Genomic DNA, 9,290 nt, shown 5'->3' with positions numbered 1-9,290 from the left:
AAACATAAACATGTACAAGTGGTGTAAACATTTTAAGTTTAAAAAGTTAAACATTACACTGTCGTCTGCAAAAGTCCTTGCATTCGTGAAGGTCAAACATGTGTAGCTCGGTTCAGTGTTACCTAAGAAGAGTGTAATCAAATATATGTGATTTGTGCAACTTCAGAACGTTATGACAGGGAGCAAACAACAGATAATCGTCTCTAGAACGTTACGACAGGGAGCAAACAACTAGTAATTGTCCCTTAAACGTTACATGGAGCAAACAACAGGTAATCGTCTCTAGAACATTACGACAGGGAGCAAACAACAAATATTCGTCTCTAGAACGTTACGACAGGGATCAAAGAACAAGTAAACGTCCTTAGAACGTTACGGCACGAAGCATACAACGAGTTATCGTCTCTAGAACGTTACGACATGGAGCAAACAACAAGTAACCGTCTCTAAAACGTTACGACAGGTAGCAAACAACAAGTATTCGTCTCTAGAACGTTACGACAGGAAGCAAACAATAAGTAATCGTCTGTTGAACGTTACGACAGGGAGCAAACAACAAGTAATCGTCTCTACGATGTCATCGGTTAGTGAAATTCCGTTACCTACAACTATTTCCAAATAATATCGTGGTCTTGATAAGAGGAGATAATTGAGTCTCTTTGAAGGAATAACGCGGTCGTTGTTTTCCTCTAGATTCGATGTTAGTTTAAAAATATTTATTTTACATCGATTGTGAAACTAGTTCTTACAACTTAGATTAATCACTCTCGATTATGTTTTCTGAATACATAACCAGTACTCGCGCCGAAATTTGGATTGTGAAAAGTCGCAAAGGTTGAGCCCGCTCACCACGGGATTAGAACCCACGGCCTTCGGATCCGGAGTCCAACGCTCCACCCCAGGAAAACTGTCCTCCACTCGACTCGATGTTGATGGTGCTCATTAAATCATCTCATTGAGTTTATATCAAAATGGAGAACGTTAGCCATTGAAATACTCTTAATTATCTCTCAAATAAGCGTCGGCCGATTTCAAAACGTGAGTGAACTTTATCAGCAGAGGAGACTCGGATTATATTATAATATACCTTCTTGTTTCCAGATAATGTCCCAATAATGTCATCGTCATAGATTTAGTCAGCGACCCTACTAAGAAATGAGTCGTGTTCTCGACAGGCTGCCTGGTCTCTAGGTCCTCGAATCCGAACCCCCGGGCCCAGGACTTCTCGCCCTTGACAACTGCTATTGAGAGGCCTGGTATATTTCGGCATTCCAAAACTTTCTCTATATAGCTCTGTATATCAGCGTCCTGCTCTGGGGTGAAAATAGCCGCCTCTAGCGTACACGCACCCAACAAGGCTAGCAGGAGCTCTAATCGAGTCATACCTAGTAAAAGATTAGGAAAATATTTCGGAAAAGATGATTCACGAATTATCTTTGCGAATTTCACTTTTTTTATCGGAGGATGAGCGTCGTCTGACATAAAAAAAGGAAACGGTCAGCAGAGAAGTGGGTGCACTCGATTTTTTATATCGAGTGACGCTTATATGAACATCAATGAAGCGACCTCTGATATCCAAAAGCGATATGAACCAGCAGAGAAGACTCGGATTGCGGAAAAGGTTTCTTGGTTCGGGAGACCGACTAACTAGGACATAGTTTGCCTCTCTATATAAATATATGTTTGACCCCGAGGTTATACAACTTTGAGCTTCCTAAAGTTAAAACGAACTAAATTGTTTTGAGTTTGTTTCGCCTCTCGTCGACTTAGTTTGTAATTGGTCAATAAGAAGCCAAACTATTACCTAAATTAATAAGAGTGAGCTTTAAAAATACCAAATCAAAAGCAGGCATCCATACATTAGTTTTTGCTTGAGCATAGTCAAAGTTGTATAACCCCGCGGCCTGGTTTGAAAGATTTAGAGAAGAAGGCTCATAGGGACATGCTTCACAATGTCCCATACCCCAATGATGAAGATATGACATGATTCTTAGCAACATCTGTCAATTTTATTGCATGGCTAGTAGGTCTTATTTTTTTCTTCGAAATATTACTTTTTTACCCAGAAATACCCGGAATACAATTTTTAATATTTAAGTTGTATCTGCACCATCACCCCCCCCCCCACCCCACCCGCAGGAAAATGAATGAAAATGATTTTAAAGGGGCCTTTTCACAGATTTTGGCATTTTTTTAACTTATTCATTAAATGCTTTATATCGATAAATGTAAACATTGGATCGTAAAAGCTCCAGTAAAAAATCAAGAATAAAATTAAAAAAAGGAAAAGAACATTGCCCGGACCAGGTTTCGAACCAGTGACCCCTGGAGTCCTGCCAGAGACCTGAAGTAAAAACGCTTTATCCTACTGACCTATTCCGCCGTTTACACATATTGAACGTATTTTATACCTTATATAAGCAATCTTCGTAGTTTCACAAAATTTAACGACAAAACCAAAACTCTCCAAATTATTCAATCGTTTCGCGTTGCAACGCTTTATAATTTTTTAGTTTTAAAATCGTCAAAAGATGCATATAATGGCTATATTAGACCATGGTAAATGTTCAGTATTACTGTGTCCTCACAAATATCATAACTAAAACGAAATTTTGCGAATCTGAAACAACTTTTTTCAATTTTGTCAATTTACCAAAGCGTGAAAAGATCCCTTTAACGCCCGTCAACAATTAAGGCAATATTGGGCGCAGATACATAAAAATGGCACTCTGATACTAAAGCAACATGGTAAAAATACAGTGCCCACCCGCATCACGTTTCTCCAAAATTGGTCGATCTGATGTCTAGGGTTCTTTGGCAAATAAACCGACGATGTGCCTGTTATTTGCTGATCCATGAACATGTTTGAGTTAAAATTAAATAAATTACTTAATTATTATCAGTGACATCATTTCATGAATCCCGATTCGGTACCAGAACTGATTGTTTTTGGTGTTTCAAGAAAGCAATACGTATTGATACTAAGCTGTAAGAATCTGTCTTTACAATAGAAGTAAAATAAATAAGATTAAACTTAAAACCAGTCGAATTAGACAACCTATGGGGCCCTCTTTAACAAGGGTATCTTACTTTGTTAGGGGTTTATTCCTTGTTAATAATAGTATTTTATATTATTCTTGGAATGGGTGGGTGGAGGGTAAACCTTCTTTTGAGCCTTATGGCAATTCTTGTGTGATTATTTAACGTTCTTTTAAGTGTATTTGAGAATCTCAAATACCGGAGGATTTACAGAATAAAACAAAAACGATTGCTTTTATTGGATACTGGAAAGAGTTCACTCATATAATTGATTTCATTAGGAAATCATGAGTTCTTAGCCTTTAACCCATCTCTTCATATATACTCGTGTAATACAAATATATTACTGGACTGGTGACATGCAATTTCTGCCTTTGTAACAATGTTTCCTACCCAATGTAATCATTTCCGTGATCTACAATGGCTGTGTGCTGATGCTCTCAATTGGACAAATCTCATCTCTATAATCACATATAACTTCTTCGTCGCCCCTTTTTTTACGTTTTCTGCGTCGAAGAAGTTTGTAGTAACAATTAATCCAGCTAAGTCTTAATTCTGTTGCTACGGCCTAAATGCCGTCGAAGAAGAGTCGACGTAGAGCGAAAAATCTACCTAGCACTCCTATTTACAAACGCCGGCGAAGAAGACACTTACCGTTCTAGTACCAATCTAGCTCGGCCTTCTCCTTCGCCGGAAAGTCTAACTCGCATTTAAAATCCGCGAGCTAGATATAAAAATTCTGCGAGCCAGATTTACAAATCTGAGAGCTAGATCTATCAAAGGGCGAAGAAAACAATAATCTATTTTAATAACAATCGAGCTCGGCTTTCTGCCATGTTACAATATCAATTAATCCGATGTAGAAAACGCAACGAGAGTTCACGATATCACAGTACCAAGCGCTTAAGGACTGTTGTTTTTTTTTTCAAACACTGACGGATCGCAAGCAGATAATCTTTCTAAAAAATGTTGGTAAACAAAAGGGATGTATATTCTTTTAGAAGGAAACTTTAAGGGGAAATTTCAAAGGTCATAGCTACTTAAATGTATGATCCGGGCAAGCTAATAAAAATTATGAGCATCTCTTCATTCCCATTACGTTTCAATAAAATTTAGTTGATGGTTTCTGAGAAAAAGAACAGACAAGAAGCGGGAAAAGAAGTGGATGATCTAACGGACGTACAAATCAGTGTTTACGTACTCCCTTGAAACCTAAGCAAGGAGCAAAATAATTATTGGATTGGGTTTTGGTTTTACGCGTTTTGTTAATATAATTTCTATGTAAATCATGGCAGTCAGTGCACCTATCCATACTCCTGGCATTTCATCACCTGTATTGCACAATATTCTTTCCAAGCCACTGACTGCTATCGCGCGTGAGAGAGGAATAAATCCCGTAAGACTTACTTCAGACGGGTGTCATACCAAATGAGCTATTGAGACTTGATTGCATATTAAAGAAAACATAAATAGGCAGAATCCTTTGAGTTGTGAATGTATTCAAAATCTGAATGTTGAAATGGATCTAGAGCATGTATTATTGGCATTAAAAGGTCGATATTGTTTTCATTGTGTAGATATAGGTTTGTTGATTTAATCGAAATTTATGCCTGCAGGTTATTGCGAGGTAACTTTATTTAGATCTGATTAACCCTACCACCTCCGGGAACTGATTTTGTCTAAAAACCTGTATGCTGAAAAGTGATCTAGAACATTCATTCTTGGAGCAATAAAGTAGGAATTACGTGACATTTGAAGCTATATGTCCGTAGATTTGACTTTAATTAATTTCAGATGATTATGTGCGGGATGACTTCGATGTTGTTACGTCCCTTCCGATCGAGACCGACTACGTACCCATCTTGAGATTATAGCAACCACAGGTAAAAGGTTTTATAAAATATATACATGTATGTATGATATTAAAATCGAGAAGAAATCATTGTGTCACCGCGAGCGCTTTTTATTTTAACACAATTATTATTGTACACTTTTTTCAAATTTAACATAGAAAATAATGCATAGTGACAATTAAGAAAGAAATAACTTTTGACAGGCAATTTTATCTGGATGAAACAATTCCTGAAGCTATCGCCTTGCAAGTGCAAGTTAAGTCAAAAGTCGGTTTCGTATTAAAGTGACCCGCCTTATTGAGTAACCGGTGAATGTTTCGTTTAAAGTATACAAATATTCTCCTAAAAAACAAACTTATATAATAAATAAGGAAATATGCTAAATATAGAATTCATCAAAATATTTTTTAAGAAAACGATGTTTCAGCACTGAAATGCGCGATGGGTGCGATCATCAAAATAAGATGTAAGGTCTCACCCTGTTTAGAAAAAATAAAGAAAACGATTAAAAAATAAGTATACAAAAAAGCAGTATCCTTTTGAATATATGTTAAGTAATCGGCTTGCATTTGAAAACATTTAGACGAAACGAGTTTTGCTTAAACGTTATCAACTCTCGTCTTCTTGAATGACCTCAAACTGCGTTTCTTTGAAGAAAGGGTTTAGAGAGTTCAAGTTAAGTATGCGTTATGTTACCTACAGTCAGTCCGAGTGCACATCTGATTTAACAATTAACCAAACGATACATATTGGAATATCCAAAATTAAAAGAGGTTGATGATGTTGATGATGTTTAGTAAACTTGTCATAGCAAATAAATTTTATACATTGCTCTTTAAGGACCGAAATCATCGTGGGTTAAAAGAAATGTATTATTTTAAGCGAATTCTCAGTTTGTCAAATGTTTTCAACTGTCGTCTGCTGAAAAAAGGTGGTCACAACCATATAATAAATATGCGATATGCTTAAATAGAAATCATCAAAACTGGTTTTAATTATATAAAACGCAAAATCAGCGCTAAATGACAATATCAAAATCTTGATTTGAACTCTTTCCTTATGTTAAGCAGACGATTTTAAAGCTTTTCACAAAAAGAAGCATAACTGTAGCGCCGTGAAATATCGCATCGCCGTAATATTTCGCAGGCTACGAGATTTTGTCGCAACGTGGACGATAAATTTCGAAAGGAACGATAAATATTGCAAATCCTACTGACGATATATGTTGCAACTTTAACGATAAATGTCGCAAAAATGCAAATTGCCGATGTTTGTCGCAGCATCAACGAAAAATGTCGCACACCTTTGTAAGTCATGTAAAAAAAGAAAAGTTGAAGTAAAATGACGACACTTTTAAGGTTAGATCTAGATTACCCGACGAGGTTCCACAAGAATGGTCAGTTATGGTTAGTATTTTCCATAAATTTCAGTTGCGTTCATTATATTCCGAAATGGTCAGTTGTGGTCAATATTGACCCAATCAATTCTTATAATTCTTGGCTCAAGTAGCCAGTTGTTGATTTCCCTGTGCTAAATGGCCTGCTGTTATCAAGATTTTGGAAGGTTGTAAGATGTGATAAAGCTGTAACATTATTACAGCGACAAAAATTACGAAAAATTGTTTTGAATATTGTATGTTAGTTACATGCCTGTAGTACATGTATTCTTATCTTAGTTAATTTATTACTATTTAAAATTTGCAGACGCACTGGCATATGCCGTAGTTTGTACTGGCATACTGATGAACTTACTGAAGACTGATATGTTGAGGTTATTTTTCAATATCGTTGCCTTCAATTAAAGCTTAACATAAAGGAAGCGTTGTTCTATGTCACTGACACGCTTCAGAGTAATCAACCGAGTGAAAAATACCTCTTCACCGTTTATCAGTGTACTAAGCCATCTGTCAGTTATTTCCTTAACTTTCGTGAATATAAAATATTTGGTGAGTAACAGTGTCTAAGATCATCCTCCGTGCACAGTCATTTTGTTTTATGAGACGCTCGATACTATTGGAATGGGAACTCGCATTTATACGAATTAAGTGTTGCATTGCTTATGTTGTAGTTTAGCTTAATTTATAATATAAATACATATATATTTATAATCTTTTCTTTATAAAGATGTCAGCCCTTTAAAAACAAAACACTGACTTCATTAATTAATATATATATAGATTAATTGTTAATTTTATTTTTATAATAAATATTATTTTCATTTTATTTTATATTTAATATAATTATCATATATCCTAATCATATTAGACTAGAAAGTGGTTACTAAGATCAAAAGAAATAAGTACATGTTTTTACACCTGTCTTTACCTACAGCAAGAAAATACTTCGTAAGCAACTTCTTATTAACAAAAACGAAACAAAACATATATTTCGGTTAAGTTTAAAGACCTATAAATATTAGTGAATTCGGCTCAGCAAAACATATATCCCCAGTTCCAAGAATATAAATCAGGATGAAAGATAAGTACGCAAAACTGATCCCAGGTAACTTAATCAGCACCTAGGAATAATACAAATCTATTAATACCAGTTAATTGGTCACTGATTCACGAGACAAATATACAAAGGAACTTGCCAAAAAAGGAAAAATCGGTTAATACCAGTTAGCACTTTTGTGGAAAATTATATTACGGAAAGTCCGGAGATAGCGATTAAAAGTTACACCCAGTTTCTATGATTAGTATTAAAGCTGCGCTCAAAAAACAGTATTTTTCTGTCTCGCTTTACAGGTATAATTCTTATAATTATTAACATTTTGGATATTCATTTTTTGTTTGTATTATTTTACTACGTTCGGTAATTTATAGTTAATATCTGATGTTAGTTGTATTTGGATTTTATTGTTATAATTAATAACATTACATGTTAACTCTAAAGGATTATTCGGTATGTAAAGAATTGTGTAGAATTTATAATGACTGGACCGCAAACTGATAAAACAAAACATAAAATATATGCGCATTATTGTTAATTAATGAAATCCTATGTTTCTGAAAATTACTTTAGAAGTATTTTATTCCAAATGCCATATGGCATGCTATTATAAACTGTACATGTAGATTCACATGCATATTATGTAAAATTATTATAATATTTTTCTTGTCTCGCTTTAAAGAAATAAAACTGAACTGCTTTGGCAAGATCGTTGGTTTTGAATTAATATCATCAAACCATCAGGCAAGGATATATATATATAGTGATAAACGCGGAAATGGAAATACAATTTTATAAATAAGATTAAACACACGAAAAAATCATCAGGATATCCTAAAATATCCAAAAGATCCAGACTAAGAAATAAAACAGAATCGGTAGTAAAATAGGACCGATCATAAATAACTGACATTAATCCGTAAATTGCAAATACCATTATTATATGTCATATAATAATAATAATATTATTATTATTATTATTATTAACCATTATTGAAGTAATAATAATAGAAAATAATTACAATAATAATAATTTTATTACTATTATACATATTATTTTTATAATTATAATAATAAGTAATAAATAAACGAACGAAATAATATTAAACTACAATGTACTATTAGAAATGCAACAGACCTTAGTTCTTCTGAAGTAGCTCCCAGGATTGCGCTTTTGTTCTGATGAGAGACAACTTATATCTTATTATATTATGTTAAGTGTGACTGATTACAATAGGGAGTTTCCGCGCATGCGCATTGTTTTTGTGGACAACAGATCTGATTAGGTAAAAGATTTTCTTGGGCGGGATCTAAATGTTTTAGACCTAAAATATCAAAACTCATTAACATTGCATAATGGCATAATAGAGAATACTATGTTGGTGTGACTGTTTACTTGAATTTATCCGACGAGTTGAAGAAAGGCTTACATGGCGAGGCTTGCCATTTATCCTACAATATTTTTTTAATTTGTTGCCGATGCAACACAACAAGTCTTTAATTGCTAAAAACAATAGCAAAATTAAATTAACTGAACCTAACCCTGTGTATTAATATTAAAATTGTTAGTGATCGTCCCCGTTAACGCCACTCGAAATAGTCCCGAAACATTCCATGCAAAGCAGAGTAACATGACAAAATATCGCTATTTGCCTCGATTCAAATTTAATTAGCATTCCAAATGTTGCACACTCAAGTAGAGCACAGACGATTTTGTTCAAACTGAAATTCTAGTTTCACCACTGCAAAATACAAACTAATGTTGCCATTTTAAAGTTACTCGTGTAGTAAATTAACAACTCTTCTTTTTACACATTTTTACTAACTGGCATAAAAATGTCTAACATCGAAAAATTAAAGATAAATTCACTGTAACTTTTCTTTATCCGTCAATTGTTCAACAAAACATCGCGTTATTCGAGTACATTCGACATTCGAAGGAATCGAA

Source organism: Dreissena polymorpha, chromosome 11 (genome assembly GCF_020536995.1).
Source record: "Dreissena polymorpha isolate Duluth1 chromosome 11, UMN_Dpol_1.0, whole genome shotgun sequence".
NCBI lineage: Eukaryota > Metazoa > Mollusca > Bivalvia > Myida > Dreissenidae > Dreissena > Dreissena polymorpha.
The sequence above is the reverse complement of the archived record's forward strand: the minus strand, read 5'-3'. Positions refer to the sequence as shown.